This window comes from Cyanistes caeruleus, chromosome Z (assembly GCF_971803275.1).
Source record: "Cyanistes caeruleus chromosome Z, bCyaCae1.hap1.1, whole genome shotgun sequence".
NCBI lineage: Eukaryota > Metazoa > Chordata > Aves > Passeriformes > Paridae > Cyanistes > Cyanistes caeruleus.
Window position 1 is genome coordinate 72,183,118 of NC_141732.1, and position 17,230 is coordinate 72,200,347.

Sequence of the window (17,230 nt, forward strand, 5' to 3'; positions counted from 1 at the left end):
GCTGGAGCCAGCACAGAGGAGGCCACCAAGATGATCAGAGGGATGGAGCACCTCTGCTGTGAGGACAGGGTGAGAGAGTGGGGATTGTTCAGCCTGGAAAAGGGAAGGCTCTGGGGAGATCTTAGAGCAAATTTCAGTTCTTAGGCTACAAGAGAGCTTGAGAGGTACTTTTGGCAAGGCATGTAATACCAGGACAAGAGTGAATAGCTTCAAACTGAAAGAGAGCAGGCTTATATTAGATATTAGGATGAAATTCTTTACTGTGAGGGTGGTGAGACACTGGCATGGGCTGCCCAGAGTGCCCCATGTCTGGAAATGCTCAAGGCCAGGCTGGATGGGGCTCTGAGCAACCTCAATTCACATTTCACTCAATTCTAGTGAAATGTGTTCCTGCTCATGGCAGGGGATTTGGAACAGGATGATATTTAAGGTCCCTTCCAACCCAAACCATTCCACCATTCAATGATTTGGCTTGAGAGCACAATTGCAAAGCTCCTCCTGCATGACAGGTAAGTCTCAATGAGCTCCAACATGTGGACTTTGCAAAGGTTCATTGAGGGCTGTACTGCAAAATGGGGGAGAAGGGAGGCATTTCCCACCAGCCTTGAGTGGCAGAATGAGAAAAGGCATGGCACAACTGGACGAATGCAGAACAGATGCTGAGGATGGAAAACACGTCTCGTTTCCTGGCCCTGTTCCTCTGGACAAAGCTATATGATACATCAGATTCAATGATAAATATGAGTTAGAATATACTTGGTGTCTCTGCTCCTATCATTTAATTCCCAGACTCTGTGAAATGATCCATGTTAAATACAATCATTTTTGGAAGGGTTATTTTAATCCAGATCATGGGGTGTAGTTCAGCACAGACTGAAATTCCTGCCCAAGCAGTGGTCATATCAGATCTGAGGGGCAGTGAATTGTGCTGTAGGATGAGAAGCAAGCACCAATAAATGAGGGGAATTAGTCAGAGGAACAAGATTTCTCCAGTCACGTTTGCCACTGAATATCTTGTGGTATGTATACACACAAAAAAACTTTAAACAACCCTGTGCAGGTAAAAATTCAGAAAACGTATCCTGCTTCCACTCACCTTTTCAGGTCAAGTCAGTTTTTGCACAAAAGTTTAGTGTTTTTAAAATTTGTGTTTAGATGATGTAACAATCACAAATACCCACTGATCTTAGAATTCTATTATTTTTCAGGCTAAAATACTAAGTATCCAGCCAATAGCAACATATGGGAAAATAGATCCCAAGCACTGAGCATCAAGGCAAAAAAGGTTGAAAACTTCCTGTTTTCACTGCTCATTGCTCTTAGTGGGGTAATGATGTTAAATACGAGATCTCAGTCCCTAAATTTTGAACGTGTATCACTTTACACTTGTGGATTTGGAGGTACATCTGAGAAAATACTAAGGATTTAAAATACATCAGGTCCTCAAACTCCCTGTTTTATCCATGCCTTTATTGCCACATATCATATGCTGGAGCTGGACAGCTGGACATCCACTCACAGGTGTTGTAAAAGAAGGACACCACAGTGCAGTGTTTGCCAAGGCTCTGGTAAGAGCAGCATAAAGGCCTGGCATGCCTGGCACAAACTGACCTTGCCATGTGCCACACAAAGGCATGTTTGCCAAGGGACCCCTTTGAGCTACAGCTGTACTAACTGTTTCAGTCAAATTTGTCAAATTTTGGTTCCAAAGAGAACAATGGATTTGCTTTTCCCTACCAAAAGCAGACTAAATAATTTCAGCCATTAGAAGTAATTAGTACTAATCATCTTTCAGCACTGAAATACTATTACTATTTGCATTTCTCCACCCCTCCTTACATCCTCTTGTGTTTGAATACCTCAAGAGCAAAACAGGGAATAGCATGTGTTGTACCACTCCCTGCTTTGCAAACACAGAAAGTGAGCTGCATGGTGGACAACCAGAATGTGTGTTTTGAATCCAAAAACTACTCTTTTTCAGAACAGAAATCAGATTTAGCAGAATTAAAACCTGGAATAAGTTTAAGGCACTGTAAGTGGTCACACCTGGCATGAGGGTTTAACGAGAGTAATGTAGCCTCCCGTTTAAACCTACTAACTCCGTGTAAAGAGTTTGAAAGTATCCCTGAAACCTCCCTGCTTTTTCCATACCTGAAGAGGTATCCCGGATGAGGTGAGCAAGCCCTACAGTAATTTTCTGTTGCTTTTCCAATCCATACATACAGAAACCCAAGAAATCCTGCGTTCCCACCCCTACACTCCAATGTGCCAATGCAATTAGCTGTAATTGCTGGGAAACAGGCTCAGTCTGTTATCTGCCACGTCTTCAAGTAATGATCCAACATCCTCCATCTGTCTTCATTAAAACACTCTTTAAACTGACACCAGGATGGCAGTCAAAAAACTGCATTCAGCTCCTCTGGGTAAGTTAGTTGCGACGACGCTCAAGTTACGGATCAACAGCTGTGGCGGAGCGGGTTCCCAAAGAGAAACGCAGTCTGATCCCTCTGAAACAAACAATAGCAGCTTCCCCGGGCTGCTGCTGCTGCCTGGAATCGTGCACAGCTCAGCTCACTCCACCCAGACGTCTCTCAGCTCGCCCGTAGGAAAAGCTCAACCCCGAGCGCTTTGATTAAGCTTCGCAAAACTCTCGGGTCTGGAAAAAAAAAACCCCACGGCTTTCTGCCCCTTTTTTCCCCCCCAAAAAAAAACTGGCAGGAAAAACAAGAGAGCGGAAGGAAAGCTTTAAATCTTACCCTTGAAGGCTTGTAAAAGTCACAGCAACAAAGTTGCTGCCCTCCATAGCACTCCGGTACACTCCTCTCTTCTGGCTTACACGCAGCTCTATCCCCTCCCAAGAGCGGCAGCTTCGCTCGCCGTGGCAGCGCCAGGACATTCACCTAAGGACGCAAACCTTATCTGCGCTGCGGGATGGGCATCGCGTGTCCTCTCCGGCACCCTTAAAATCCGCCGCTGACTCGCTCTGACATACAATGTCCCGGCAACTACACTTACTCCAAGTTCCCTACTTCTTACTTCAGTCACTGGGCTTGGCTCCTTGCCGAATTCTTTTTTTTTTTTTTTCCTCCCCTTTTCTTTTTTTATATTCTGTTTCCTGTAGAGAGGGAGAGTGTAGTAGCTCCCTCAAAAATAAAACTCTTCAGTGCTACAAACTGTGAAAGAGTAAAGCAGAGAAGCACAGCACCTAGGATTGGGGAACCCAAATTAACTCCAGAGGCAACAGCTGCTCACTCTACCTACCTCCTGCCGACGCGGAAGCTTTCAAAAAGAAAGCAAGTGAGTAAAGAGTAAAACATATCAAATTGCTTTCAAAAAGGATGAACTTGGGAAGGGATCCATTTCTTAGCAGCAGCCCTTCTCTCTGTGTGCAAAACACTGGAGCTGGTCAGGACTCCTTAAACGCAGAGACACAGTCCTACAAGCTGATCCCAAGGCTCCACCTCACCCACTTTCCAAAGTTATGAGTAGCAGAAACTGTGCAGAGAAAAGCCTCATAGAGCACAATTGCATAACTCAACCACCGAGCTTCCTCCAGCCACCCAGAGGATTGCTTTGGCGCCGAATTGCTTGCTCATCCCGAGAGCATGACCTTCCCTTGCCCTCTGGGACACCTTCCTGACTGCACTGACCCTCCTCATGAGAGCCCCCCAGCACTCTCTTAAGCCCTCAAACCTTCCCACCCCATTTTCCCACCTTCAACAGACCAAACACTCCCCTTTTCTCCCAAGCTGTGGGACCCTTCACAGTACAGTGCCCTCCTGTATGCCAGTGCCCTGTCATTTCACCTGCCAGCTGCTCCGATCTCCAGACACAAACTGAGGCAACTTCAATCCACTTCTAGCTCCTCTATACCTGTGAATTGCAAGTATTTTTAAAGCACCATATTCTTTACATAGTCATGTTCACAGTAATGCCTGCCAGGAGCATCTCCATGTATTGTGACAACACAAGAAACTTTAACCTGTATTTGTGTCTGTTTTTTTCCTTCAGCTTCTGAGTTTTCCTACGGGGAAATTCATTAACAGTGTTAAAATTAATTTCACACCTACCCACTTGAATGCATTAATCAGCTGATTAATAATAGTAACACAAGAGTCAAGGCTTTGCCAGAGTATTTTCTACAAAATGAAATCCTCTGTAGTCAAGAGGAAAGGTATGGAGGACTTTGGAGGCTGCAGTGGTAGTGCTCCAGTGCTGGTCATGAAGGTTGAGGAACAGAGTGACAATGAAGAGGACACTAGCACCATAAGCAATTTCTGAAAGAAGAACAAGAGTCTGTGCCCTTTGCTGTGACTTCAGGGATATTCCAAGCTACACCAATTTGAGACAATGCTCGCTGAATTGGCTTCCTAATTCTAACATACAAACAGCCATGGGAGGTGCCACATAGGACTGATCTCCTGAAGATCCAGGTCATTTTCAGATGATTATGACCTTGACAACATCAAACTGGAGAAAAAATTCCCCCTGCACTAGCCATTTTTCATTTTCTCACCACCTACACCTCATTTCAACAGCAACAGCCCAAGTATATCACATTTTTTCCTGCAAGCAAAAGTACAAGGATCTGGATTAATTTTGGTCCTTCTACGTATTTGGAGAACCCCTCAGTATTGCCTCATTCTAGAGTTTTCCTCCTTCTTACAACTTTCATCTGCTTTTCTTCATGACATTTTGATATGTTGATTGATTACGAGTCATTCTACACTACTCCTACTTTCTTTGCTGCTGACTTTATACTTGTTTGTTACCACTTTGACTTCAGCCACAGTAATTTCTTTCTTCCTAGAAGGTTAGGTTTGTCTTCTTCCTTTGACACACAAGTGGGACCAACCATAAAGTCATCGTACCTTGTGTCTTATTTGGACTTTAAAATAGCTAAGAGTTTAGTAGGTTGTTTTATGATTTTTCTTGGCACTGAAATACACCTCACATACATTGGCCATGACTTTTTCCCTCAGCTATGCTTTCCTTGTGGACTCAAGTGAACCTACTCATGCAGGGAAGCTTAACACACAGGGAAGCACTCAGAAGGGCAGGAGTGACTCAGGGGTATGAACTCAGCTCCCAGTTCTCTTGCCTTACACTTTGTTCCCTGGATAGCATCTTCCCAATCACCACACGATTTGCATCCTCCTTTGCAGATTTTCAGACATGTGAGGGAGCACTGCTGCCTGCAGTGGCACTTGTCAAAATCCCAGTTCCTGTATAAAGGGTGTCTGGGTGTGTCCTGAAGCCAGCACGGTTTGGGCAGAGATTCAGCTGGACAGATGCAACAGGGCAGCAGTCATTTGCCATGATCCACAGTGGTGGGAAGAAGTTAAATCTGTAGTTTTTCCAGTAAACAAGCTCTCTTCTTGGCCAGGTGCCTCCTCCATACCATGCTCCTTCACCTTTGAATCCTCCACTTTCCCAATGCCGACTAGTCATAGAGGGCTCACTAGGGTGGGATGGATTTAAATGCATGCCATTAAGACCTTTTCCAAGGACTTATCTGGATCACCTCCAGTGCTTCAGCCTTTGCAGCATTTCAACTATGATCAAGATGCAAAATTGAAGCCTCACTGTTTTAAAGAAACCCACTCTCCAGATTAGATTTGGTCTTCCTCCAAAGAGCAAAGCTGACAGAGCAGAGGAACATCTCAGGAGCACCCAGAAGCCAAATATATCTGGTGACCTTGTAATGTTTTGAATGTCTTATTATGCCCTTGAGTGTCTGGAGTGAACTAGAGGATAGGAGAGAAACAGAAGTGAAGCACATGCTGGAGCAACCCACAATGTAGACTTAAACCAAATGCCAGTCCATGAGAGAATCTCTCCTAATGATATGCAATTTTTTAAATTACTGTCATCTTGATGCTTTCCCAATGATCCAGTGTATTTCAAAAGGTGCACTGATGGTTTTTACTTTCCCTTACTGTCTTACAATTGCAGCCTGCCACTTCTGAACTGCAAGGGTTGAAGCTTGACCTGCTCTGCCACAGCTGGTACCACGCTGCAGATGAGTGATGGTACCACTCTCTGATGAGTTAGGCTGGGCTCATCCCCCACACCCAGAGCCAATGCAATCTCCAGGGATCATTTCCACCCACCCAGTCTCATCTCCATCTCCCAGAACAGCACAAGTGCATTGCTCACTTCCTACCTATGCCAGTCACTGTTCCAGAAAAGCCTTTCTATGTGGCACTGGAGGGCTTCCTCACAAACCCTCAAGGGTTAGCTTTAGATGGCTAAATCTCCTGCCACAGCCCATGCTTTCCTTGTCCCAGCTTTCTCCACTAGTCCTGACTAGTGAGGAGCTCCTTGTGTAGGGGAGGGATAAGTAGCCTACTTCACTGTGGGGCACCTGGAACAGCTGTTATGAGCACTTGCAATGGGTCCAAGTGGTCAGATGGCCACTTTCCTATGAGAGACTTTCTGCATCCTCTTTCTGTCAAAAGTCAGAATAGGATGCATGAGAAATACAGGACTGAAAGGAACAAATCAGGACATTATTATCCACACCTTGGATATGAGAGAACTGTTTAAAAAAATATGCTGTGAGGAGAACATCCAAGTTGTAAATTCCTGTTGTCCAGGAAAAACCAGCACAATCATAAGGTGAACAACAAACGACCAAGGGTCCCAAAATACGCTGTATCACATGTGAAGTGCACTGAGAGTATCCTTGATAGCTGTGGAGGATGTGGCAGATCAAACTCTGTCCTACTAGCAGAATACACACCACAGCTCTGCAGAGGAAAGGAAAACTAAACCCTACATGTTCCTGTTATCATGACCTGCCTGTGGGTGGAAAATGAAATGGGAGAGGAAGGTAATGTCAGTTGTTCTAGGGCTGTCCTTGCCTTTTGGGAGGAGCTACTCTGCTCAACTCATTTTACCACTCCTCCAAAGAATTCCAAATTAGCCCAATTTGAAGGGATGCTCTGGATTCCTACCTGTACGCATCCATCCCTCTGGGTATAATCTGAGGTGCAGCTCTAGCACTGCAGGTTCATACAGAAGTATTCCCATACTTCACCAGTTACTCCAGAAGCTGTGAGCTGTCCCAGTACTTGCCACATGGAAACAGTCAGAAAATAGCTTCTGTGAGTGTGTGTGGAATAACCTGAGTGATACTGATCAGGATATGGTGGTGTGCCGCTTACCTTCAGCAGGGAAGGATGGGTGTGTGGATAGAGATGCCTTTTCTCCACCAATGCCCCTTGCCCACTATGCCAAGCCCTTAACAAACAGTGGTCTGCTAAGGAAAATCATGAGAAATCAAAAAAGGGCCAGACTCCTGTCTTCAAAAGAAAGCAATAATTTGCTCTGGCAACTATTGATCTCATCTGCCTAGCACCAACCCCTACAAATGTGATACCATCTGATGTTTTAAAATAGAAATTGAAATAATGTCTCTCAGATGTCACCTTTGCAGCCTTTACAAGATGAAGCAGAGACAAAGACATTTTGGTCAAAAAATGCAGGTTCAGATGCTCAGATTACACTGAAGAGCAGAAAAAAGTGCAAAAGATAATCAATTCTGCAGGGAACAAGACGCAAGGCTACATTATTTCTGAGTTCACCTCTCACCAGATTTGGGATCTTGTGTTTACAAACTCCTTCCCGGCCAAAAGTTTCAATGCTCTGGTAGGGAAGATGCTGTTGCAAGGAGAAAAATCTCCTGTGTACCTGAAATATTCTCTGTGATCCTGTGAGAAACTGAGTGATTTGATGGACACAGACATTGGTGGGAGCTGATGGAGATACTCTTGTCTCAGTATTACATTCCTGGAATAAAAATCTGTGTCTCTGCCTTTGCCCAGGACACTGCACCGGCAAAGGGTGGGGATTAATCAGCTGCTGCAGCAAACACCAGAGGTGTCCACACTGCATTTAGCACATATTTCTTAATCATCACCAGTGAAAACGAGGGGAATCCCAGGGGGATGCTTGGGAGCGCTCGTTAAAAGCTAATCACTCTAACGTGAATAGAAAAAAAAATCAATAGCTGAGGGCAAAGTGGCAGCCCATTTCATCAGAACCTCTAACGAGAGTGCCCTTTTTAAGAGGGGTGTTGCACAAGGCTGCTATGGGCAAGTCAGCAGCTGCCACAAACACATACGCCGCGTGTGGTGACACTTCAGACGCTGTCACTTGCCCACTCCTCAGATGCACATCAAAAAACCCAGCTCAAACCGCTAATGAACTAGAATACCCCTCGATGGGACCCCGTGGTTCAACACACAGAGGAAATCCAACCCATGCCAAGCCTCCACATTTTACAGAGACTTCCACAATCTTCCACACTTCTCTGTACTAGGTATGTGTGGGAAGGATGGAAAGTCCGTGGATCTGCATGGAGCAGATCGCTTCTGCATTCCCTACAGCATCAGCCAAGAGATCTGGGATTTACTTCTTTAAGTTCCCAAGAGATCTGGGATTTACTTCTTTAAGTTCTTCATGGTTTCATTACATATTGCTCTGAAGATCAATTATCCATCCCATGAAAGACTTAGTGGTGTTCTGAGAGAAGTCTCAGTTAGCATGTCACATCCATTATGCTCATAAGCATTTTAACCTTAATTCCAGAGTGAGCATACTGTATGCATGTGTATCTCTACTGTTTCTTTTCCAGATTACAATTATATCTATCCTGCCAGGAAAAGTATGGAGACAACTTGCTGCCCACTACAAAATTACTCCTAGTATCAAAATTACTCCTAGTATCTACCTTTTTTAAATATATATATATATATATATATATATATATATATATATATATATGTTAGTATTATTTACTGAATTACATGTTCAAGGCTTGACTAGATTAACCTGGTGGAAGGCATTCTGTCCAGCAGGAGGTTGGAGATAATATGATCTTTAAGGTCCCTTCAACACAAATCATTCTATAATTCTGTGTTTAGGTATTTACTATATTATTATAGTTTTTGATGGCTATATCATGATAAGCTGGCCCACTTCAGAGAGGCCACAGGGCCTTGAGGGGTGACCCAGTGATGTTCTCTTTAGGGATGTGCACCCGGACCAGCATTCCATTGAGCCATGATCTCAAAATGGGATGAGAGCACACAGGAGTATAATACTGTAGTGCTACAATAATTTGTAGTGTTCATGATTGGGACTGATTTGGCTCCTTGACCTGTCAGAATTCAAGTTCTGTGAACTTTGAGAAGAACAAGGAAGCCCCTGCCTGGTGGCAAAAGAGCATGGTCTGGAAAAAAAATAGCCATCATATAAAACAAGGCCCAGGGAGCATAATATAATGATAAGAGAGAACTTGGGTCCCCTCTGGAACATCAAACTTTAGGTAATTAACCAAGGATCTAAAATATCTGTGCCAATACCACATGACATAAATAAGCACAAAACAATTTCCCTGGATATTTCCCCAACAAAACTGCATGACATTTTAATCAACAGTTTGCACTTCAATTGCAGCACCACCTTGGCAGTAAATAAGCTATATATATCCACAGCTCTGCCAGCATGGCCAAAGCACATGCCAGATCCCAGCACTGCTAGCCTTTGCTTTTATTCAGTGCAAGCTTAATTTATGTTATATTGTTCCTGCATCTGTTCTCCTGGAATTTAACAGAATGCATGTTCCTTTGCACTTGCTTGGCTGACAGCAGAGACACGTATTATTCCCATCTCCATGCACATGGACAGTCAGTGTTTAAGCAGTGAATTCCTGTTAACTGAGATAGAAGTTGTGCATGTGAATCTCTGCAGCCTTATGAAGGAGAGGAACAACCTGCTGGGTGTCTGTGACCTTCAGGATGGCATGGCAGAGTTAAGGAGGACATGCCCTTCACCCAGCAGTTCAGGAGAACCCGATGAAGAAAGCAGCAGCTAAGCTAGTGAGAAATGTGCAGTGCACACAGCCACAAGGATGCTGGGTGTGTAACTCATTTGAGGTTAACCACTGCATTTCTGCTGCTGGGATATGATGCAGGATCACAGAAGATCCCTTTAAAAACAAGGAGATACATAAAAAGGGAGGTAGGTATTTAAACACCCTATTCCCAGTGTTACTATTTGTCATTTTGATTTGTCATTTCTGATTTTCATATGCTGTTTATAGGTTAAATAAATTGTGGGCCCCACAAGAAGAGACAGCATTTCCTGTTCCTGATAGAGTGATCAAGGTCTTGCTGGTGTATCTTCAAAAGGCAATGACATGCAGCCTCAAGCTGGTAATGTGCTAATAAAGATACACACAAAAAAAAATCCATAATCAAAGACTCTGGGAGTAGAGAGAATGAAGTAAGGTTCCAGCAGTACAGTGCAGCACCAAATGCCTAGACAGGAGAAATGAAGAAAGTAGTTTTCTTAATAAGGAAGTAAAAAAACTCAAAACCCATGGTCCTTTATCTTGGTGTGGCACTGAAGCATAAAAGCTCAACCATTTTTGGTGCCTCCTCCCCACAAGGAGATAGATAATCTTTAGATAATCACAGGACTTCCCAGTTTAAAATAATATAAAGAGAGGTGGAAATTGCATGAGGATTAGCACAGAAATTGAGAAACTGTGGCAAAGTCTCCGAGAGTGTGTTTTGTTATTTTAGGTTTCTTTTTGTGCTGTGTTCCATTATTTCCAAATTTGCATTTTTAACTTTCTTAGCAGCCTTTTAACACATAAAGGGAACCTACAAGAACACTGGAGAGGGACTTTTGACAAAAACATGCAGTGATAGGAAAAGTGGGAATGGCTTTACATTGAAAGGGAGTAGGTTTAGATTAGGTATTAGGAAGAATTATTACTGTGAGGGTGGTGAGACACTGGCATGGACTGCCCAGAGAAGCTGTGGATGTGCCATCCCTGCAAGTGTTCAAAGCCAGGCTGGATGGGGCTTTGACCAACCTGGTCTGATGGAAGGTGTGCCTGCCCACGGGAGGGGGCCTGGAAAGATATGATTTCAACTGTTCCTTCTAGTCTAAACCCCTCTGTGATTGTATGAGTCTAACCTTGAACCTAGGCAAAGACATGTTCCTCATTCCAGATGTGTCACATCTCCAAAGCAGAGCTCTGCAGTGCTCTGCCTGTGGCCCAGCTCCACACTGGGCAGCTGTGTCCCCTTGCCCAGCTGTCCATGTAACTGCTTAGGCTGGTTTGACAGCAAAGATTCACAGGGCTTGAGTTAAGCAGAAATGCATTCTAAGGACTGTTAGTATCTGGCCAAGTTCCCTGGGTGAAGCCAAGTACTAGAAAGCACATGTAATCCCTAAAGACTTTGTAAAGATGGTGTAATCAGAACAGAATAAATGCTTTGTGTCAGTAAATGAAAGTCATAATTTCTCTTAGAAAAGCAAGACTGGATTAGCTCTGGGGATGAGCATGGCACAGAGATGTAAACAGGTCAGACAGAGGTCTGAGTGTTTCTTTGGATGCCATCTGTATAACAGGTGGTGTCTGCCCAGGCAAGGACTTGAATTTTTTTCTTACAATCAGATTGCTGTTTTGGCTATAGGAGAAAAAAACAGCATTAAACACAAAGGGGATAGTCAAAGGCAGTCTCCCAAGTGAGTTTGCAGAGCATATTTGGGAAGAGCATATTTACACTAGTCCAGCAAAAACATGCTGAGGTAAAAATGCTGTTTGTAAACCAAAGAAAAGTACATTTGCCTGGGCCAGTCGACTTGCAGTACAACTTTGTAGCAAGGGTCAGTCAGAAATAAAACTGGTGGCAATCCAGAGAATGAATTATCATTGCTCTGGCAAGCACACAAAGTCAAAAGTAGTGCCTGGTGTCCAGCTGTAGCTGGGAAATCTCTCTAGTATGTGGTGAAGTTATGCTTTACACAGCTATACCTTGAGACTCCCAAAAATGCCTGGGACATGAGGCAACCACACCAGTGAGGCATGAAATTTAAATAGACCAAAGTGTATATTGCTTCATTAATCAATATCTGATGTAGTGGAAAGTTTTTGGATGAATGGTTTCTTAGAAACTTGTTTCAGTCTGCAGCTGATGTTGCAAGTGTTCTACAATTTTGTTAAGGTTTTGGGTTTTGTTTCAAGTCTTTTGCTTGTTAATGAAAGAAGAGGCCTCCATGGAAGTTCTTACATCATGTGAAGGTGAAGAGTCAAAGGAATTAATGCACTTATGGAGCTTTGAAGGCCAGGCAGCAGAGGCAAAAGAATTCACTTTAGGAACATACCAGGATGAAGAGAAACATCCCTAGAATTAGAAACAAATTCAAAGACAAACCAAATTGCTTGATGGATATAGTAGTAAGGAAAAACACTGGAAACCATTGAATTTAATGTGGGATGCCTGTGGAGCCTGGAGGTTCCTGAAAGGTACCTGGGAAGTCTGACACAGGCATTGAGGCATCAATTGATCTTGCAGCAGGTAGAGCTGTAGAGAATGTTAATTGGAGTAGTCATGGTTTGCAGTCCCACAAATAAATACAAATTAGCATCAGTTCCAGTTAATGTCCACATAACAGTTCCTACAAATTCAGCAGCTTGGGAAGAGATGCACTTCGGTTTGGGTGGCTTTGCTGTGGGGGAACAGCCTTTAGGATACAACCTTCCCAATCAGTGCAAAGACAGAGCCCTTGGGGGAAAAAAAACCACTCAGAGGACCTGGCTGGAAGGGTGGAGGGGTCTAGAAGACAAGGGAGAGCAATCCTAATTGGAATGTAAGACATCATTCCCTTGCAAACATGCATAAATTAAGCAAAACCATTGTTCTGACTCCCCTCACACCTGTATCTTTTGTATTCCTTTAAAGCCAAATCTGTACATTTAAGATGGGAAAGTAAACAAAGTCTTGTTTGTCCAAGAAGTGAAATGGCTGGTAGGGAATGCATTGGCAACATTTCACCAGTATAAACTGCACATTGCAGCTCTTACTGAAGGGCAGGGGAAAGCAGGTGGAGGTCTAAATGTTAAACTTGTGGGTAATCCAGATTCCCACTGAAATTGCTACCTGCAGTAGCTGCACATCCCAGTAAACTCAGACCCACCAAAACAACAGAGCAGGAAGGAAATAATGAATGAAAGAGTAACACTGAATCACCTATGGAGGCAGGGAGGGAGCTGCACAGGCACCTGGAGTGAGTCAGGGAAAGGGAAAAGGACTCTTGTTTATCTATGGATCACAGCCCTGTCAGCAACCCTTTCACTGCTCCTGCTTGGAGTGTGGCACTGGGAGCACTGGCAGAATCAGAACATTCCACCTTTAAATGGTGAAAATCACCTTTAAATATTTAAATATAGATATAGATTAGGTATAGATCTACAGACAGTAGAGCAGAACTCACCTCTGACTTTCCTGCTGCGTGAGTCTCAGGTTTTCCCCCTTACCTCTACACCACTTTACACGTGTGCAAGGACCTAAATCCTGCTCCTCCTGCAGCCAGTGCAAACCTTTATGGGTCCCATACTGGGCTATGAGTGTAAGGGGCCGGACTGCTACCCAGACTAAACACTGCCAATCTAACCGTGTAGAAGGCGAGTCCAGAGTGTCCCTCTAGCACAGACAGCCGACTGCCTGGTCATAACCCAGGCATCTGTCTTCTCTGATAGAGACAAACTATTCCCAGTGAAACTGTCAGGGTTGTTTCCTGGCTGATTTGAAGAGACCTAGACTGTCATCAAACAGCATGATTTACTGTGATACCAGCAAATTAGCCTACATCTTTGTTTCCTTCCTCCGAATGATTTTTGTTTCGTTTAAGCCTGCAATAGTGACTTTCAGTAATGCAAAATTGTGTGTAGGTCATGAATAAGCTAACACCTAGAATCAAAGCTAAAGTGCAGTAAGTCACACATTTGACTAAATAAAGATCCACGGGGAGCTTTTATCACTAAGAAAAATAAGCCATCCACAGAAAAGGAAGTAAACAGTTACTTCAGTACCGTGAATTGCAGTGTTACCTTCCTCTGATGCTTTGCAACCAAGTTAATGCTGAGAAATAAAGAGAGTGCCTCTTATCACCAGTAACATAGCTTTAACCTTTGCTTTCAATACTGTTTTTGAAGTAATTTAGTATTTGCAAAGTTAAGTATCACTGCGAGTTTGCTTTAGCTAAAACGAAAAGGTTCCTTCCCCTCATTTAACTAAATTTCTTTCTGGCTTTCATGGGACTTCTTTTGCCTGTGTCAGGATAACTGAATAATCATGGGCAGAGAGAGAAGAGCAATGTTTTGTGGTGAAAATCCTCCTTGAATACATGCTAAAGTGTCTTACTCCTGGGATGAGAGTCAAAATAGTGCCAGACATCAGGAAACATTGGAGGACTTGGTATATCAGGTAAGCAAGGATTTGGAGGTGAAGGGATGATTTTTCTCTGTAATACAGAAGATACTTTGAATGTGTTTCCTCTAGGAAAAACTTTGCAAAGTCTTTGGGCATCCCTGAGTTGACTTTGCAGTGTGTCACATACTGGCTTAATGAAACAAAAATAACTATGCTAAGAAAAGACTGTCCAGGACAAACCTAACACTGTTATTTCTATATAAGGGTCTTAAACAAGTGGTGCAAATACTTCATCCCGGTCTCATACTCTCCAGTTTTAAAGGCAGTGACACCATTTATCACTTAGCACACGACAGGCCCGAAAACAACTTGCTAATTGGCCCATCTACCAGTTTGAGAGAGAGCACATCTCCTCCAGAGACAGTCAGGTCCAATGCAAACCCCTTCATGATGGAGGCCTATGTTTCATGTCTTTATTGTGAAATTAAAATGCAGTTGCCAATAATGATAATAAGGACAACTTAAAGCACCTTTCACAGAGAAGCCCAACTCTCCCTTCAGAAATTTACGGAGAGAGAAGAGGGGACTGGATCCAAAGCCAGTTAAAATGAATGTGTGCTTTCCTACCCACCGACTTTGGAGAGATTTACCAGAGCCACACTTCTGTGATCCCAGCTTTGCAATAGCTTTGAGTGTTGCTGACACACTGGGGCTGGCACTACAAGCAGCAGGCTTTGACACCAGTCTCATTATTGAAAAATAATATTCACAGATGGAGTAATAGTCCAGTATGCAAAACAAAAATAAATAAAAACAAAAAGCTGAAATCTGGGCGTCTATGCAAGTTTTTACGTTTTTCTCTTAGGAGAAGAAATCAAGGAATTGTCCTACCTGGCTGTTCTGTGTCTCGTGTCCAGCCTGGAGCTGTTTATCACGACGAACAGAAGGGATCGTTTTCAGCACCATGCGAAGAGCCGCAGCTTGTTGTAAGCTCCCGGGACGGTTCCCCGGGCGAGCACGCCGAGGCTTCTCCGCAGCTGGGAGGAGAGGCTGGCGAGGGGACAGCAGGTTTTCCAGGATCCAAACCCGGCCCAGGAGCTGCGGGATGTCTCGGTGCGCTGGGTAAGGACGGCGAGGGGAAAGGCAAAGTTCCCCAGGCTGGGGGTGGAACGCGGCACCGCGTAGCACTGAGTAAATAAAAACCAAGTGATCGTTGGACTCGGGTGTGACACCAGGTATTACAAAGGTTTTTATACCACGGGCAGGACTCTGGATTTCATCTCAGAGAAATGCAGCCTAAAAACCCGGTGGTGCACCCTGCCTGCAGCTAAAGCAACAGCGAGACCTTGAGCTCAACTTTTGGCAGTCGGCAGATTTGTCTTCTTGGACAGCACTCGGAGAATTTCAGTCACAAATATATTCTTTATTACGGGTCAGACATTTCACTGCCTCCCATAAGGACCTATAAAATACATGCCACTTCTGTGGGCTAGTTGCTTGTTTGGGGAGTTTATGGGGCCAAGTACTACAGGATCTCGATTCCTGTTTCTGGATTCCGTGGTTATGAGGAAAAAAAAACAAACACGCAGGTTCAGCTTTTGACACAGTTTTTTGTTTCAATGCCCTCTTCAGACTAAATAAAATGTTTACAAAGATAAATCTGAGATAGAGAAAAGACAGAACTAATCTAAAAAAGCTACCAAGTACAGCAGTGATAGGATGCAATATGAAAACTTGCAATAAAATTAAATTGTCTAAGTAATGACATTTATCTGCAACACCAGTACTGCATACTTTCTACTGTTTGATAATGCAAACTTCCAGTGTTAATTCTTGTTAATTCATGTTAATCACATGCTGTGATTTGCTCCTTTAAGGTCTTTTTGCCACCTAGTTTAAGGTTAAATGATATCTTCTGCCCGAAAAATTCCAAATTAGTGTCAGGTTTAAGTTGTATATGTAAGATAAAGATTTTTCCCAAAGAAGCTTTTTCTTTTTTCTTTTTTTTCTTTTTTTTTTCTTTTTTACATTCTTCACAATATGCTAAGTTATTGAATCAGAAGCCTTTCTAAAAGGTACTTCACACCTCCTTAACCACTTTATCTGTTTGGGGGGTTTTGGTCTGTCTGTTCTTGGTTAATGACAAGAAATTCATCAGTACCCCTGTTCCCTGCAGCCTTTTTCAAACTAAATCTATTCTTTGGCCTTCAGAGCAGCAGATGGGATTGCAAACATAGCAGTGAAATACTACAATTTTATTTAAAGATCTCCCAGTAGATAATAGACCATGGTTATGACTAATAGGGTCATGTGAACACAACCTAAAGAAGAAAGGATAACAGCCCGAGCAACACTGAAATGAGACTCAGATCCTCTCTCACATCTGTGAGAGATCCTGGACAAGTTAGTAAATGCTGAAGTGCTTTCTTTCCTTATTCATAAAAGGAATAACAATTCTTCACTTCATCAAGAGACCAAGTAGGAGACATTGACAGCTACAAGGTATTTAGAGACACACCAGTGATGCCTCAGAACAGGAGAATTTCTAAGTCTCTTTCATGTAACAAAGGCAGAGACTGTCCTAAAGTCCTGTGAAATACAACTTTTTTTCTCCCCCAAAATGGAAATAATCACATTTCTGTGGGGCACAAATGAATAAGCTCTTTTTATGGTGACTTTCCAGTTATTGCATTGGTTCACAATACTATTATTGCAACAGTTCTTCTTAAGAGAAAAAGGTGCCACAGAGTGCAGATGAAATTTGACAGCCTCTCCTCTTAGCAATTTGCCTCCAAGCACTACAGCTATGAGTCAGTGAGCTGATAGGAAAACTTTTACATAGCATTCAGAATTAGACTTGGAGGATACACGAAATTCAATTCAATTACAATTCTTTCCTGTCTCTGCTATGTTGGCCACTAAAGTAAAAATAACTTCAAATTAACAATAGTTAAAATTTGGAGATGAGAGTATACCCTTGGATTAATGTTTTT

At 43.2% G+C, this 17,230-nt stretch overlaps 1 protein-coding gene across 8 annotated transcripts in view; it reads right to left on the bottom strand.

Moving 5' to 3' along the window:
- LOC111941134 (phospholipid-transporting ATPase ID-like) overlaps positions 1 to 17,230 on the bottom strand; it is a 96,922-nt gene that overhangs the window by 70,283 nt on the left and 9,409 nt on the right. For 3 of the 8 annotated variants that reach the window (XM_086868122.1, XM_023944182.2, XM_086868123.1), the window contains one exon: positions 15,129 to 15,424. The exons of 2 other annotated variants lie outside the window; for them this stretch is intronic. The gene's annotated coding sequence lies outside the window, so the exon portion shown is untranslated. Of the gene's footprint in view, positions 1 to 2,756; positions 3,186 to 3,261; positions 3,658 to 15,128; positions 15,425 to 17,230 lie in introns of those variants that run through there. 3 more of the 8 variants (XM_086868121.1, XM_023944185.2, XM_023944181.2) reach the window with 3 other exon arrangements.